The sequence below is a fragment of the Eubalaena glacialis genome, chromosome 3, assembly GCF_028564815.1.
Source record: "Eubalaena glacialis isolate mEubGla1 chromosome 3, mEubGla1.1.hap2.+ XY, whole genome shotgun sequence".
NCBI classification, from domain to species: Eukaryota; Metazoa; Chordata; class Mammalia; order Artiodactyla; family Balaenidae; genus Eubalaena; species Eubalaena glacialis.
Genome location: NC_083718.1, coordinates 172826407 through 172843873, shown reverse-complemented (window position 1 = coordinate 172843873; position 17467 = coordinate 172826407). Strand labels below are relative to the sequence as shown.

The window sequence follows — 17467 nt, the reverse complement described above, 5'->3', positions numbered from 1 at the left end:
TGATGTTTGTGTCTGTCTGTACAGAATTGTGGAAAAAGAATAAGCTGCAGAGAGGAAAGCCACCTGTGAACCCCACACTGTGTAGCAGGTGCAGCTCTAGGTTTTATTAATCCCACCTAGACTGGGAGGTAAGTGAAAGTACACTCATTTTACCAGTGAAGAACTTGAGAGGTGAAGTTACCTCCCCAAAGTCAACGAAAATTATGTAATCACTCTTTACATATATTCAAGGAAAAGCAATTGCATCCTCATCAGTTGTCCCTGCAAGGACTTACTGTGTCTGGACCACCATATAATTAGACCTCAGGCTGACATCACAATAGGACAGATCGTAGCTTATGTACTCCTCTCTGGCAAGCAGCCCAGTTTCAATCGAGGTGGCCCCACCAATGACTCACTTTGTACTTGTCACTTCATAGACTGGCCTTGATTATTGTAGCACCCTTTACCAAGGGTTAAGAGAAACCATGAGTCAGAACTGCTTGTGCCATTGGGCTCCACTGCTCCCATATTTTCCTTCTACTAGCCCTCCAAAGAGGCCTCAAACTGCCATTACCCTTTTGAGGTCGCGCATTGTCTCTAGAAAGGTATTTCGAAGGTACACATTGCCCAGTGTTTGCTGAAACAGTGAATGAATTTAGGGTCCATAAGGATTTTGATTACTGTACCCCAGGAGATTGAGAGGACTACAATGGCAGAGAAGGGGTTTGGAAAACCACCATCAGAAAGGGCAAGTCCAGTGGATATTGAATGGGAGGGGATGGGATAGGAAGTCTACTTATAAAAGTTGAGAATGTGCAATAAAGAAAAGCCAGGTGCTGAAACCAAAACACAGCCTAAACCACTGTTTCAATTCCATCTGTAAGAGGCGTGAAGGGAAGAGAAGGAAACACCAGCAGCCTGGACCGCTTGCTCCATCTTTCTCCTCTGTGGGTACCATTAATTTCTTCCCCCAAGAATTTTTGCCTCCTTCATAAAGCATAGAGGTCATATGACAGGAACAAACACCCTCAACTCTGCATCTGGTACTGAGGAGACACACACACACACCATTAATTCATTCATTTGATCAGCGTTTTATCTCCTTCCTGCCCCACCAAGGAAAACAATCTTCCCCTGTCTCTATCACCTACTTTTCCCATACTCCCTTCACATAATCTATTCTAACATTAAACAACTTAAATTCCTGTACGGTCCAAGCAGTTGAACTAAATGAGTGACAGGAAAAAGAAGCAATGCAGATGTAAACTGAACAGTTTTCTTGACATTCGTGTAGGACCTCTGGTCCATACATGCTGTTTTCCATTTCTAAAGCCATGTTCACTCAACTCATTAAAATATAAACTAAATCCAAAATAAAATGGCTTTCCCTGAGGTTACCAGTGTCTTCTTGGTTAACTGCCACATCCAAGGCCTGTTTTCAGCTCAAAACGTATCCGACTACTCTGCAGCATGTGATGCTCTGGGCCATGTTCTAATCCTCAAAACTTCTTCTTTGGCTTCTCAGACACCACTGAGTCTCCTGGTTCTCCTCTGATCATGCTTCCTCTGTCCCCCGGCTTCTTTCCTGACCACCATTTAAATGTTGGGTTTTCATGTCCTCTCATCACTCTCCCTGCTCTTCCAACATGACTTCAGTCACCACTCTTATTCTGACAACTTCTACATCTTTATTTACAACTCGGATTTCTTGCTTGGAGTCCAACCCTATATCCAATTACCCTGTAGACATATATACACTCACATGTTCCCAAGGTATGCACCTCCAGGTTTCCTTTTCAAGGGGGTGCTGAGAGAGGGGTCGGAATGAGTGAGACTTCAGCAGCGTTTGCAGCAGTTCACAATTCAATAAACAATGAGGTTAACAACAACAAAAAAACTTATATTCACCTCCTATGTGGACCTTACTCGCTACCCCTACCACCTACTTTCTCAGTTATCAGAGTTATAGACCACAATATGTTCAGCATCCCAAAATGAAACTTTGGTATTATCTGCACGTTTCTCTCTTACCTCGCAGGTCCAGTGGGACAATAAAGTCTGTATATTCTCTACCTCAGAAGTGTCTCTCGGGGACTTCCCTGGTGGCGCAGTGGTTTAGAATCTGCCTGCCAGTGCAGGGGACACAGGTTCGAGCCCTTGCCTGGGAAGATCCCACATGCCACGGAGCAACTGAGCCCGTGCGCCACAACTACTGAGCCTGAGCTCTAGAGCCCGCAAGCCACAACTACTGAAGCCTGTGGGCCTAGAGCCCATGCTCTGCAACAAAGAGAAGCCACCGCAGTGAGAAGCCCGTGCACCGCAACAAAGAGTAGCCCCTGCTCGCCGCAACTAGAGAAAGCCCGCGTGCAGCAACGAAGACCCAACACAGCCAAAAATAAATAAATAAATGAATAAATAAATTTTAAAAAAAAAAGTGTTTCTCAATTCCTTTATCTCCTCTTGCCATGTTTACCATTCAAGTTCAAAGCCAACATAATTTAATGGGACTTTATAACCTCCAGTCTCTCCAATCTATCCTCCGACATTGCCACTAGAGTTACCTTTCTAAAATGCAGAGATAGGGACTTCCCTGGTGGTCCAGTGGTTAAGACTCCGCGCTTCCACTGCAGGGGCACAGGTTCAATCCCTGGTCTGGGAACTAAGATCCCACATGCTGTGCGGCACAGCCAAAAAAAGATAAAATGCAAAGATAGAGCAATCCTTTACTTCAAAACTATTGACCCTTAGTTACCTGCAGGATAAAATTTAAACTTTGTCTGGACCACAAGATACTTTGTATTCAGCTCTTGCCTATTTCTCAGGCTCATGAAAAGCCCAGGCAGTTCTCCCTTTGATGTTCCTAATCAAGCTGACCTCTCACCCTTCCTGGGAGACCACATGTCTGCTAGTTCCTCACTTGGAATGCTGTCATCGTCCACACTCCACCCTTTTACTATTCCTTCAAGTTTTAGCTCAAATTTTAACTCCCCAGGAAAACCCTCTCAGCCTTTAGCCAACTGTTCAGTTGCTCTGTCCTCAGAATACATTATTCATGCCACACAGCGCTTATCAAGTAGAAGTATAATTTGCTGTCATGTCTATTTCCCCCACTGTGAGTGCTCAAGGACAGAAAAAGTGGTTCACCTCAATCCCCAGTGACTAGCACAATGCCTAGCAAATTAAGTCATATTCACTAAGTAAGTGTTGAATGAGTGAATGAAAGGCAACTGAATACTTGTAATATCACCAGAAAAGTAGAATTATTTGTCTCTCTTCCTCTAACCTACTGGTTCTCAAACATTTTTGTTTTGTGACCCCTTCATAATTTAAAAAATTACTCAGAACCCCAAAAACCTTTCTATCTGTTGGTAATATCTATTGATACTTATTGTACTAAGATTAAAACTGAGAAAATTTTAAAATATTTATGATACATTTCAAAATAATAATCCATTACAGGTTAATTAACAATATATTTGTATGAAAAATAACTATTTTCTAAAAATAGAGAAGAGTGGCATTGTTTTACATTTTTTGCAAATCTCTTTACTGTCTGGTTTAATTGAAGGCAACTCAGTTCTCATATCTGCTCTTGCATTCAACCTGTTACTATATGGTGTTTTGGTTTAAGTAAGTGAAGAAAATCCAGTCCCACACAAGATATATAGTTGGTAAAGATGTCAGCCATTCTTTCAAATGAAATAGTATTCCAGGGAAAAACGTGGCTTTTTCAGCTCACAACTCAAACAATGGCGTAAGTGCTTTTCCTGCAGATCAGCTTTTCACATGCAGCATAAATGCTCTATGTGTACTTCTCACTTTGTCACATAGAATATTAAAAAGACAGATCCTCAGGACTTCCCTGGTGGCGCAGTGGTTAAGAATCTGGCTACCAATGCAGGGTACACGGGTTCGAGCCCTGGTCCGGGAAGATCCCACATGCCGCGGAGCAACTAAGCCCGTGTGCCACAACTACTGAGCCTGCGCTCTAGAGCCCGTGAGCCACAGCTACTGAGCCCACACGCCTAGAGCCTGTGCTTCGCAACAAGAGAAGCCACCGCAATGAGAAGCCCGCACACCACAATGAAGAGTAGCCCCTGCTCGCCACACCTAGAGAAAGCCCGTGCATAGCAACGAAGACCCAACGCAGCCAAATAAATAAATAAATAATAAAAGACAGATACTCAAAAGGCAAGAATTAGTAAAATTAATGATTTTTACTTCTTCATCAAGGACGTCCTTCAATGAAACTGACTTTTTTTTTAATTGTAAATTTGTGTTGATGAAGAATACAATGACCACCAGTACAGTTTGGTGACAGGGCTTTGAAACAAACTAAGACACCAGCAGTTTAACCCACAATTTCATTTTACATCAGTGTAGAGTCAACATAGTGAAGGAGGCAGAAAAAGTCTAAGTATTACTATGAAATAGTTTTGACCTCATGAACACCCAAAAGAGTTTCAGGGACCCCCGAGTTGGCCAACTACACTTAGAGAACCACTGCTCTGGGCCTGCTGCGCATCTTAAAACCTGGGTAATAGGGCTTCCCTGGTGGCGCAGTGGTTAAGAATCCGCCTGCCAAGTCAGGGGACACGGGTTCAAGTCCTGGTCCGGGAAGATCCCACATGCCGCAGAGCAACTAAGCCTGCGCTCTAGAGCCCATGAGCCACAACTACTGAAGCCCGTGAACCTAGAGCCCATGCTCCACAACAAGAGAAGCCAGCACAGTGAGAAGCCCGCGCACCGCAATGAAGAGTAGCCCCCACTCGCCACAACTAGAGAAAGCCTGCGCGCAGCAAGGAAGACCCAACACAGCCAAAAATAAATGAAAGAAAGAAAATGCATGGTATTAAAAAAAAATTTTTTTTTTAAACTGGGTAATAATACCAATGTCTTAGAATTGCTGTGATGGTAAATAATGTATTTAAAGCACCCAGAACAAAATCTTATAGGAGGAACACCATAAATGTTTCTACTCGTTATAGCAGAGCTGTGATGGCTCTACGTCAATTTATCTAACATTTATTCGAAATTCTATCGCATTTGCAACATTTCACATGTAACATTTATCTTCAGGATTCTTTGCTTGCCTTCTTTATAATAGGTGTCTATATGTGTTAAAATACACGTAACATAAAATTTACCAGTTTAACCACTTTTAAATGTACAGTTTAGTACTTCCGACTTATTTACCAACGCCATTTATCAAATGTTTATTTCACACGTAGATGCAGGGTAGATTCAATCCGTTTTGAGACTCTGCATTTCTCTAGATGCCTTTTTCTTTTTATGTTTTTTTTTTTTTCAGACAAGGCTTAAATGCCTTTTCTATTCAGAACACTTACTAATCCAAAGGTGTTTTTTTTTTTTAATAAATTATTTTATTTTATTTATTTATTTTTGGCTGTGTTCGGTCTTCGTTGCTGCGCATGGGCTTTCTCTAGTTGCGGCGAGCGGGGGCTGCTCTTCATTGTGGTGCGCGGGCTTCTCATTGCGGTGGCTTCTTGTTGCGGAGCACGGGCTCTAGGCGCGGGGGCTTCAGTAGTTGTGGCGCACGGGCTTAGTCGCTCCGCGGCATGTGGGATCTTCCCGGACCGGGGCTCGAACCCGTGTCCCCCTGCATTGGCAGACGGATTCTTAACCACTGCGCCACCAGGGAAGCCCAATCCAAAGGTTTTTTTGACTTTATTTAACGGCTTATCCTCCAGACTGGTGAACTGATCGTAGAGTCGTAAATACCCGATCCAGCACGTACCCATCAGCCTAAATAGTTCAAAACCTCCCTTTCTGTAACTTGCACTTTCAAGGTCCCGCGCGAAGTCTCTAGTATCGCGAGATGCCTCTACGCCAGGTAGGGGTGGGGCTTAACCTGCAGTGGAGTCCCAGCACCCTTAGCGAATTTCTAACTCCCTAACTGCGCATGACGCGGCGCAGGCGCAATAGACATTTCTTGACTTCCGAGGGCTTCAGAAGGTATAAATACCGATGCCTTGAAACTGTTCGGTCTTTTTGGGGAAGCCTATTGTCATGCGCTTTGGGTACTAGGTGAGTGTGATTAGATGCCCGCTTCCTCAGCGCTTTGTCTGGTACTGGGTCCGCCACTCAGCCTTTTCTGTGGGGGTCATACTATTTAGAATGATTCCGAATCTTCGGCGTCCATGCTAACTACACTTAACTCACAAAAATGGGGCCGGGTCGGGTGTGGGCGGGGGAGGCCTCGCTGGCCGCGGGTCTTGGCCGTAAGCAAGGGTCGCTAGCGCGGGAATTCCCAGGGCTGCAGGGCGCGACCCTCCGTGCCCACAAGTTAAGTGCGCAGCGCCCGCCCTCATTATTGCCTGTTGCGCCATTATGCTGCTTTCTGCGAAGCGCGTTAGCGTCTTCAGTGGAGTTGAATGTAGGCCATTTTGTTCCCGATTCGGATTATTCTTAATTTTGCCATTTATTTTTTCTTTTGGGGCAATTGTTTTATTTCAGACGACCGGGTTAAAAGTAGGAGGCTTTATTGGGGTTATAACGGCTGTTTGTTATTTGCGGTTTCTTTGGCAGCAAGCTAATCGCCTGTTGGGATTCCTAGATGTCTTTGGAGTACCTGGTTGAAAATTCAGATTATTGATGTGTCTGCTGGTTAGTCTTGAGCGCAACTCTTGTTGACACTCTGGGGTGATAGGGATCTACTCTCTTATAGATACCCCTGCGAAGTAGTTATCAACTTGGTGAAGTTAATTTCTAATGTGTAGTGACCAACGTGGATACCCCGGGCGGTCACTCTCCCCGGGCTCTGTCCTGGTGGCGTAGGGGAGCATAGGGCTCTGCCCCATGATGTACAGTCCCTTTCCACAACGTTGGAGATGAAGCTGGGCCTCGAGTCCGCGCCTGCATATTCCTACAGCTTCTCAGAGTCCTGTGGACAATGACTGAGGAGACAAACCATGCAGGAAACAACTCTCTAGAGCAGCCTGTCTGAATCTAGGTTGAACCGAAGTGAATGAAAAATTTGTTTTAATCAGTTTGGGTGTAGTACTGGATTAAAGCTCTTACCTGCCTTGTTTTGCAGCATTCGTTTGGGATTCCAAATAATTTGATTCGGGGTAAGTAAATCTACGAATTCCTTTTGGCCTATCAGTGTTTGCCTGCCAACATTTTGCATAAGACATTTGATCATTTTGAGCTCGGTTCCCTTTTATGAAGATGCTGCTGTTTCATGCATCTAGATGTTTTGCTACATTTGTTTCGTAGGCATGTTGACAGTTTCTTAGGTGTATGCTCATGTTCCAGGAAGATGGTTTTTTAAAATTTATCTTCACATCTTTAATACGATAGAGGAGAGATTTCTGTTTTGCAAATGGAACAATTTTGAATGACTTAACTAAAGACAGCAAAGCTGTCACGTGAGTCATGTAATGTGTGTACCCTCTCGATCTTTCCAGGGGAACTAAGGGTTTGGTCTCTTGTACAGTTCCTTTCTGTGATATGGGGGGTTAATTTGCGCCAGCATATGCGGAGCATATGTCTACAATGACAGTAACTATGATAGATAAAGCATAATTTTTGGAAGTTATTAGAAACAGTTGCTAATCCTGGTGGACTTTAACTTTCCTCAAGTCATGTAGTATGGGATGAGGGGAAATGAAATGTCTTGAAAACGGGTACAGTAAGTCCTCTACATACAAACCTTAAGATGCGAACGTGTGTGCACATGTCCAATCACGTAAGTTAATTCAGGTGTCTGGTGTACATTGTCACATGCGTGCATCCTCTGCAAGTGGTTGTGTTTTAGCATACTTTACAGTATTGTATGCAGTACAGTAGGACAGTATCTGTATTTTAAGCCCAGGATGTCTGGAAACAAGCATAAAAGCAGCAGTGATGTAGGTGGCACTGCTGAAGAACGAAAGAGTTTCATGATGCAGGAAGTGGTAAGGGGTTTTCTTTATGTGAGGAGGCACTGTTAGTTTTTGAGGCAAGAGGACCCGAACGTAGAACGGTACACGAAAGTTGAAGCAACCATTCAGAATGCAATCCAGTGCTACTGTGTCATCTGACGAGAAAAAAAGCTAGTACCCAGATAGCACTGGATCGTTTTTTCAAGAGGGTAGATAGAATTGAATCCAGCAAGGGACCAGAACCTGTGCCATTAACGTCAGGCATGAGTGAAATTGCAGCTTGCCCTCCATCTCCTATTGCTGATGATTCTTCAGCTCTACCGTCTCCCACCTCCTCTCCCTCTTCCATTCAGTAACTCATGGCCTGTTCACTCGAGGCCAGCCCCTGTATGCTAGCTGTTGTACTTTCCAAGGTACTGTAAGATTTAAAATGTTTCCTTTATTTTTTGTGTTTGTTTGTTTTTTATGTATTTGTGTGAAAAGTATTATAAACCTATTACAGTACAGTACCATATAGTCGATTGTGTTAATTGGGTACCTAGGCTAACTTGGTTGTACTTTGTCCGTTCTCAGAACGGAACTTGTTCGTATGGGAACTTACAGTAACTGTTCAGTCAGACATTCCAACGTGGATACCCCGGGCGGTCACTCCCCGGGCTCTGTCCTGGTGGCGTAGGGGAACATAGGGCTCTGCCCCATGATGTACAGTCCCTTTCCACAACGTTGGAGATGAAGCCGGGCCTTGAGTCTGCGCCTGCATATTCCTACAGCTTCTCAGAGTCCTGTGGACAATGACTGAGGAGACAAACCATGCACTGAGACATCTAGTAAACCAGAATTGAAAAGTGAAATAAGATTGTTATGTATGAATCTAATTCTTTTTTGTCCTTTTCATTAGGAGAGAAGAGGAGCCTTGCCTGACTTGTGCAGTTAACAATGCTTTGTTTGGCAGGGAGATTAGTAAAGTGAGTAATACACTATTTTTGGAAGATAAGCCTGGGCAATTTGAAAATGTTAAGTTTCAGCACAATGATTAACCCTGGAACTGCCCCTGAAAAACCATCAGAGTAACAGTGTTCTGTTGCCCAGGTGCCTTTTGAAATTTAGAAGGAATTCCAGAAGACACTTGAGTGTGGCAGGTCTGTGGACAGTACAGTGACCTGGGAGTCCCAAGAGACCCTTTCAGGTTTCCGATGAGGTGGAAACTTGATGTACTGATACTAAGATCTTGGCCATTCTCAAGTAAACTGGATTTTCTTAAAAGTGGAAAGCAGATGCCCATGAGAATCTACATGTCTTAATAAAGAGATCCATGTCAGTTTCTAATGTACTCGTGAATTATAATAAAGGTGACTATATACATAATTGTGTGGTTCTTTTCTTTGGCCGCATCATGTGGCTTGCAGGATCTTGAGTCCCCCAACCAGGGATCAAACCCGGTCCCGCTGCAGTGAAAACACCAGGGAATTCCCTATGTGGTTCTTTCTATGCAAATATGACTGCTAAATGAGTATTCTATAAATGATGCTGCTTGTTCAAGCAGTTAATACCTGATTGATTCTGCACTAATTAAAGGCCCTGAGCTCTTGTGTTTAATATTGGCATTTGTGTACTACTGCTTGGGAAAATGCACGTTTCCTAACCAGTTGTAAATAGGTAACTTAAGGTATGGTCTTACAGACTTACACATTAGGCCACTGGACATGGGTGTTGAATGAGAGGTCTTGATGCTGATGAGACCTAACCATTGTACAAGATTTGGTGCAAATGTTAAGTTAAAAGCAGCTGTTGGTGTAGTTAATCCTCTGCTTCTGTGTCAAAGGGCTATGCTTGAGTCACAATAGGACTTTGTCAAGCCTATGAACAGGCTGCCAGCATTATAGGGAAGTCATAAGACTGAAGGATGGTGACTAGCGGGGAACCATCTAGAAGGTAGAGTCTAGATCTTGGGTGGGGCTATTAAGTGAATTTTACAAGATGGGGTGGTAGAATAATCCATTTAGAATCCATTGGGGTCAGGTTTAAGGGGGGGATTTGGGGGTTTGGTGGGTTGTGGCCCAAACACAATGTCCAGATGTACAGTTTTACAGCATTCAGGGCCAAGAGGGTAAACGAGAATAGGAGCTAGTTTGTGGCCATGATTTTTGGAGAACCTGGGTTGCTTTACCTAAACAAGTAGCAACACTTGCAGTGCTTACCTGTGCCAGGGTCTTCTAAGCACTTGGCATGTGTTAATCACAACCCTGAAGTGGGTATTAATCTGTCTGCTTTGATGGGAAAACCCAGGAGGAGAAAGGCTAAATAATTGCCCAAATCTACAACTAGGAAGTGGACTGGTCCTGTATCCCCAGGGTTAGCCCTGTGTCCAGCTCACGTCTTGGCATCATTCCCACATAAACATTCTTTGGATGGTAGGTGCACAGTAAAGTCTAAACAATGTTTTCAGTGTAAATTCTCAGGGTAGGGCTGGGTGCTAGGTGGGGAATATCCATTTCTCCTGGTGTCCAAGTGTAGCTGAAGCAAAGGTGTCAGCAAGTATTGTAGGTCACACCCTTTGCTGAACTTCAGGTTGCAACATACCTACCTGTAGACTTTTTACAAACAGGTTATTCTTGCTTTTTTCTCCATGTAGGCCTTAATAGTCATAGCAGTGGTTGCTAAACTGAGACTGCCTGGATTTGAATCCGATACCACTTGTAGTCCCTGTGACCTTGCGCAAGCTACTTAACCTCTGCCTCAGTTTCCTTATGCATAGAACGGGGACAATAAAAGCACCTCTTGGAGTTGTAGTGAGAATTTAGAGTTAATATTTGTAAAAAGGCTTACAGTCTCATAAGTACAATGAGCTTGTGAGAAAATTCTCTGACTTAAAAGCAAACAACTAGGGATATAGTATCCATTAAAGTTTTGCTTAATAAAGTCTGCCACCACAGATAAATGATCTACTAAACCAGGCTTATCTCACTCAGAACCCTACCTATTCAGGAGAGAAAAGGGGAGATGCAGGGATTAGTATTGCCCAAGATCACCTAACTAGTAATAGAACCAGGATTTGAACCTAACTCCAAAACCGTATTATGATACACTATTACCTTTGAACAAGGCAGTGTGGTAAGATACGTACATTATTTCATCTAATAGTCTATGCACCCCTGTAAAGTAGGTACCCTTTGTGCGCATTTTGCAGAGGAGACTGAATTTGGAGTTGAGGAACTTGCACGAGTTATATAGCCAGTAAGTTGCAGAGCATGCATCTGAGCAAGGCAATTGACTGCAGAACCTGTACTCAACCCACATATCTTGCCTTGAGAAAATTAGCTATTTACACTTTGTATTCAGCTAATTAGTACCCACTACACCATAAAAACTCAGTTTCAGTTGTAACAAATTATAAACGTACTATGTGCCTATGTCTGCTTGACTCTGGATAATACTAAGATAGACATGAGTGCAGTTTCCTGGGGAGCGGGAGCCCTTCCTGGCTGTTACTTCTGTCTTTCACCACTTTCTGTCTTTATGCATGTCTTTCCCTCTGATGGATGGGATCTTAGTTCCCCAACCAACCAGGAATCAAATCTGGGCCCCCTGCAGTGGAGTCTTAACCACTGGACAGCCAGGGAAGTCCCAGAACCTGTGTCTTTATGATGGTATCTGACATTTGATGAGGATTTACTATGTGCTAGGCATTCTTTAATCCTTACAACAGCCCTATGCAGGGCAGGGATGTTTTTTATATCCATGTTATAGAAAAGGAAGACAATCAAGGTTAGATTATTTGCCCAAGGTCACACATCTTTAGATGAAGGTCTGCATCTTTAGAGCCTGAACTCAACCACCCTTCACACCTCCCCTTCCCTAAGCACCCAGAATGGCCTCTCTCAAAGGTAGGGTGGGCACCTTGAGCATTCCATCATGATAATGTTATTAGCATTCTGATGTGCTTATTTTTTAGTTGATGTGCATCTAACCTACTAGTTGAGTTATCCTCAAAGAATGGGACCATATATGTATGCTCAGGACCTAGTACTGGGCCTGGCACATAGTAAACGCTGGTTGATGACTTTATTGTTCTTCTGTGTTCTAGTTCATTGATTTCTGTTCTGATCTTTATTATGTTCTTTCTTTTGTTTATTTTGGGTTTAGTTTGCTCTTCTTTTCCTAGTTCCCTAAGGCAGAAGCTGATTAATTTGAGACCTTTTCTTCATTTCTAGTATAGGCATTTAGTGTTATTAGTTTCTCCCAAATACTCCTCTAACAATATTCCACAAGTAAAAAACAAAACAAACAAAAATATTCCAGAAGTTCTGCTGTGTTATGTTTTCATTTTAATTCAGTTCAGAATACTTTGAAATTCCCTTTTGATTTCTTCTTTGACCTGTGGGCTATGTAAAAGTGTGTTTTTATTGTTTTTATTTTTATTTATTTATTTATTTAGGCCACGCCAGGTGGCTTGCAGGATCTTAGTTCCCCGACCAGGTATTGAACCCGGGCCACAGCAGTGAAAGTGCTGAGTCCTAACCAGTGGACCGCCAGGGAATTCCCAAAAGTGTGTTTTTAAATATTTGGGAGTTTTCCGAAGACCTTTCTGTTATTTGTTTCTACTTTCATTCCATTGTGGCCTAAGTGTATGTTTACTTTGTATGATTGAATCATCTTAAATTTAACAAGACTTTTTCTGTAACCTAGTATAGCCTATCTTGGGAAATGTTTCATGTGCACTTAAAAGGCATGCGTATGTTACTGTTGTCTGAAAAAATCAAGGTGAAGTGTGAAGAAAGGTGAAGTGTTCCTTAAATGTCCATCAGTTCAAATTGATTGAAAGTGTTGTTCAAGTCTATTCTATCCTTGCTGGTTTTCTTCCTACCTGTCCTATCAATAATATTGAGAGTGGGTTATTGAAATCTGCAGCTATAGTTGTCGATTTGTCTATTTCTTCTAGAAGTTCTATCAGTTTTTACTTCACGTATTTTGAAGCTCTGTTATTAGTTGCATATACTGAGGATTGTGCATTTTGATTGACTCCTTTACCATTGTGAAATTACCTTCTTTATTTCAATAATACTCTTTGCTCTGAAATCTGCTTTGCTATTAATATAGCTGCTCCAGCTTTCTTTTGACTAGTGTTACCAGAGTATGTCTTTTTCTGTCTTTTTAGTTTTAATCTTTCTTTTTACTTTTAATCTTGAACAACACGGGAGTGCTACTGAAAATCCCCATATAACTTCACAGTTGGCCCTCCATATCTGTGATTCTGCAACCACGGATTTAACCAACCCTAGATCGTGTAGGACTGTAGTACGTAGTACATATTTATGGAAAAAAATCTAAGTGGACCTGCACAGTTCAAACCTGTGTTGTTCAAGAGTCAACTGTATTTATGTTTAACGTGTATATCTTGTAGGCAGTGTGTGGTTAGGTCTTGCTCTTTCTATTTATTATGACAATCTCTGCCTTTTATTTGGAGTGTTCAGACCACATTTTTTTTTTTAAAGCTTTTTTTTTTGCATTTATTTATTTATTTGGCTGCATTGTGTCTTAGCTGTGGCATGCAGGATCTTTAGCTGCAGCGTGCAAACTCTTAGTTGCGGCACACATGTGGGGTCTATGGGATCGAACCCGGGCCCCCTACATTGGAAGTGCGGAGTCTTAGCCACTGGACCACCAGGGAAGTCCCAAGACCACATTTATTTTTAATCACAGATCTGTAGGTTTATAGTTTATAGGTTTATAGTTTGAACATTTTTTAGCCATTATTTCTTCATGTATTTTCTGTCCCCAGTTCCTCCTTATTTTCAGGGTCTCCAATTACCTGTAGAGTAGGCTACTTCATAAAGTTATTCCATAGTTCACTAATACTATTTTCACTTAAAAATTTTTTTTCTATGTTTCATTTTGGATAGTTTCTTTTGCTGTGCATCAAGTTCACTAATCGTTGCTTTTCCAATATCTAATCTATTGTTAATGCCATCCAGTGTATTTGTAATCTTAGATATTGTCGAGAAGCTCACTTTAGGTCTTTTTATGTCTTCCACGTCTCCACTTAACTTTTGGACGTATGCCATACAGTTATTTATTTATTTTTTTAATGTAAGTCTTTTTTTTTTTAATGTTTTTAGTTCTTTTATTTATTTATTTTTGGCTGCATTGGGTCTTCGTTGCTGCGCACAGGCTTTCTCTAGTTGCGGCGAGCGGGAGCTACTCTTCGTTGCGGTGCGCGGGATTCTCATTGCGGTGGCTTCTCTTGTTGCAGGGCACGGGCTCTAGGCTCCCGGGCTTCAGTAGTTGTGGCATGTGGGCTCAGTAGTCATGGCGCACGGGCTTAGTTGCTCTGCGGCATGTGGGATCTTCCCGGACCAGGGATCGAACCCACGTTCCCTGCATTGGCAGGTGGATTCTTAACCACTGTGCCACCAGGGAAGCCCTGCCCTACAGTAATAATAACTTTTAATATCGTTCACTTCTAGTTCTATCATCTGTGTCACTTCTGGGTTGGATTCAATTGATTGTTCTCCTTACTATGGTTTGTGTTCAATAAATAAAATACAACAATAATAGAGTATGAAAAAAAAATTTGCATTCAAAGAAGGAAGAGATAAGTGGGGCTAAGGAAGGCTTCATGGAGATGGCAACTGAATTGAGCCTTAAAATATACGTATCAAGAATTCAGCTAGGCAGGAAAGAAGGCACCTGGTAAGAGAGGTGAGAAAGGTAAGAAAGCAGGAATGAGCGTGGGCATGTTCAGAGTACAGTGCAGACGCCAAGGGGGAAATAGGAAACCAACAGCTTGGGGCATTTGCCACCTGGTGCTCCTAGCACAGCACTGAAGAAATATCTGAGTCTTTAAAGATTTTTAAGCAGGGCAAAGTCTCACAGCCATGATTTAGGGAGATTAACCTGGGGATCTTGGTGGAATGAAATGAAGGGGAAAGGATGAGGGGTGGGAGCAGAGGCCAGGTGGGTGGTGCTTTAGACCAGAGGGGCAGAAATAAAAGATGGAGAGGAGAGGGAAGAATCAGAAAAGATGTTAAAGTTTGAATCTGTACTTCTCAGAGAACCTTAACCTTGGCTTGAAGGATGAAGGGGGGGTGGGGGTGGGGGGTCTAGATCCAAGGAAAATGAGGTTTTTTGTTGTTGTTGTTTTTTAAATTTTATTTATTTATTTATTTATGGCTTGTGTTGGGTCTTCGTTTCTGTGCGAGGGCTTTTTCTAGTTGCGGCAAGTGGGGGCCACTCTTCATCGCGGTGCGCGGGCCTCTCACTATCGCGGCCTCTCGTTGCGGAGCACAGGCTCCAGACGTGCAGGCTCAGTAATTGTGGCTCACGGGCCCAGTCGCTCCGCGGCATGTGGGATCTTCCCAGACCAGGGCTCGAACCCGTGTTCCCTGCATTGGCAGGCAGATTCTCAACCCCTGCGCCACCAGGGAAGCCCGGAAAATGAGTTTTATTTGGGGTATTGAGTCTTCTGGGTAGAGCTGTAGGACTAAAACTTAGGGTGGAGGTCAGAACCAGACCAGGTGGGCTGCCCTCTCAGTTAAAAGGTGATGGCTCGGCCCTAAACAAGATTTCTGATCTCCTTCTACCACTTGTATGATGACCCCAGAGAAAACTTGCTTAACCTCTTTGAACCTCATTTTTTTCATTTTCCAGCTGTCGAGGGTTTTGTGAGGAACCAATGAAGTAATGGACGGATGTGTTTCTGTAGTTGAAGTAAGAGGTTTTACAAAATACGTGATGATAGTTATTTTTATAATTACATCAAGCCATGTGAATGAGTAAGATCTTGGAGGAACACAGCAGAGAGAGAGCAGAGATCCCAGGGTTAAAACTTGGAGGAATTTCACAGTGTAACATCCAAAAGAGAAGTCTGTGATGGAGGCAGAAGTAAACTTGAGGAGGTGAGAAACCTTAAAGATGGGGAGTGCTTTGGGGTGGGCTCTGTGTAGAAGAAACTCAGTTGGTAAACACTCATCAAAAGTGTCTATCTAGGGACTTCTCTGGTGGTCCAGTGGTTGGGATTCCGGGCTGCCAATGCAGGGGGCCCAGGTTCAATCCCTGGTCAGGGAACTAGATCCTGCATGCCACAACTAAGACCCGGTGCAACTAAATAAATAAATAATTTTTTTAAAAAAAAGTGTCTATCTAGAGTTCAGGTATGATAGAATGACCTTCAGAGTCAGAATCAACATGAAATGGAGAAAATATCCTTCTGCAGAGGCCACTCCTTTGACCTGGGAAACCCCCAGACACAATCAAAAGGCCTGAAAGGTCACCACAGGGAACCTGAAATCCTGAAGAACTGTTTGTATCCCGTCCTGAAGAAGGAGTGTGTTAACAAGACAGGGTAGTCGGCTTGGCACCTGTTTTCCATCACTAGCTCCCAACCTCAGTTCACACCCTCATCATCTTTCTTATCTGGCCTCCCTCCCCCACTCTTGGTTTCCCCTTCCCCCAAGTCCATTCTCTGCATTCTCCATTTTGTTCTAAAACAAAAATCTGCTCCTGTCACTCACGTGCGTAAATCCGTTCCATAGTTCCCCATTTCCCCAGGGAAGAGGCTGCCTCCTTAGACAAGACCCTGAATCCATGGTCTGTCTCTCCCTCTCCAGTTCCTCCGCATGGCACCCTCTGCCCCAGTCAGACCTTGGCAGTTTCCCACAACCACCACAGGCTCCCATCGCTCCCTGTCAGTGCACAGGATGCTTCTCCTAGGATGCCCTGCCCTCTTAGGCTTAACCTGGAAAGTCTTTGTTAAGCCCCGGCTGAGCCAGATAACCTTGTGCGTACCGTTGTCACAGCCCTGGGTAGTTGCTGATAGTCCGATTTCTCATCTTTCTCTGATGGAGAGCCTCTTGAGAGCAGGGAGGATCAGAATCTCTTTTGTCCGTACAGTCCCTTCCACACCAGATTCTCCCAAACAAACCTTGATTTCAAGTAGTCTCTCTGGTTTTCAGTCCGCTTGTCCCAATTTGGGGTCTTCAAAATACACACCCACTGTACCCTTGCCAGGGCGGAGAGAGCCTGGTTAGGAGCGCCTTAGCCAGAGCGCGCCACTTGCACTTCCCGGGGCGGCCGCCAGGGGCCGCCGGGCTCTTTGTTTTCTTTTCTGGCCCGGGGTCGGGGCCGGAGGCCTGCAGAGCGCATGCTCTGGGGCAGTTCGCGGCCGGGCCGGGGAGCCGAGGAGTTCCTTGTGGCCGACCTGCAGCGAGGTAGGTCGCGCCCGTCACGCGCGGAGGGTCGGGGCGGAGGGCGGCGCGCGGGGCGGGCACAGTCTGGGCACCGGCGGTCGGCGGCGGGTCGGGGCCGTTGCCTGCGCGTGCCCGTGTCGCGCGGCGCCAGCCCCACGTGAAGCCGAGTGGCTGAGAGGTACGGGCGCGCGAGTCTCCGGCCCCGCGGGGCCCCCCGGAGCCTGCCGGGCCCCGCCTCGCCCGACCGAGGGCCGCGCGGCCCCTCTGCAGCCGCGCCTCGCACGCCTGGCCCGCGCCGCCCGCGGGGGCGGGAGATTCAAACGGCCCGAGCGCGGCCGGCCAGGGTGCGCGCGGCCGCGGTGACCTCGCCGCCAGCGGTGCGCCGACCAGCGCGCCTCCCGGGCCGGGGCGGCA

General features: G+C 44.5%; 1 protein-coding gene and 2 non-coding genes across 6 annotated transcripts in view; all 3 read left to right on the top strand.

Moving 5' to 3' along the window:
* The first annotated feature begins 5948 nt into the window (after positions 1–5948).
* RCC1 (regulator of chromosome condensation 1) overlaps positions 5949–17467 on the top strand; it is a 29724-nt gene continuing 18205 nt past the window's right edge. For 3 of the 4 annotated variants that reach the window (XM_061184635.1, XM_061184634.1, XM_061184633.1), the window contains exons 1-3: positions 5949–6030; positions 7040–7073; positions 8767–8833. The gene's annotated coding sequence lies outside the window, so the exon portion shown is untranslated. Of the gene's footprint in view, positions 6031–7039; positions 7074–8766; positions 8834–16989; positions 17075–17467 lie in introns of those variants that run through there. The other variant, XM_061184636.1, reaches the window with a different exon arrangement.
* Positions 6726–6929, top strand: LOC133089250 (small nucleolar RNA SNORA73 family). The gene has a single exon (XR_009700628.1). It is a non-coding gene; the product is annotated as a small nucleolar RNA SNORA73 family (small nucleolar RNA).
* LOC133089252 (small nucleolar RNA SNORA73 family) lies at positions 8492–8694 on the top strand. The gene has a single exon (XR_009700630.1). It is a non-coding gene; the product is annotated as a small nucleolar RNA SNORA73 family (small nucleolar RNA).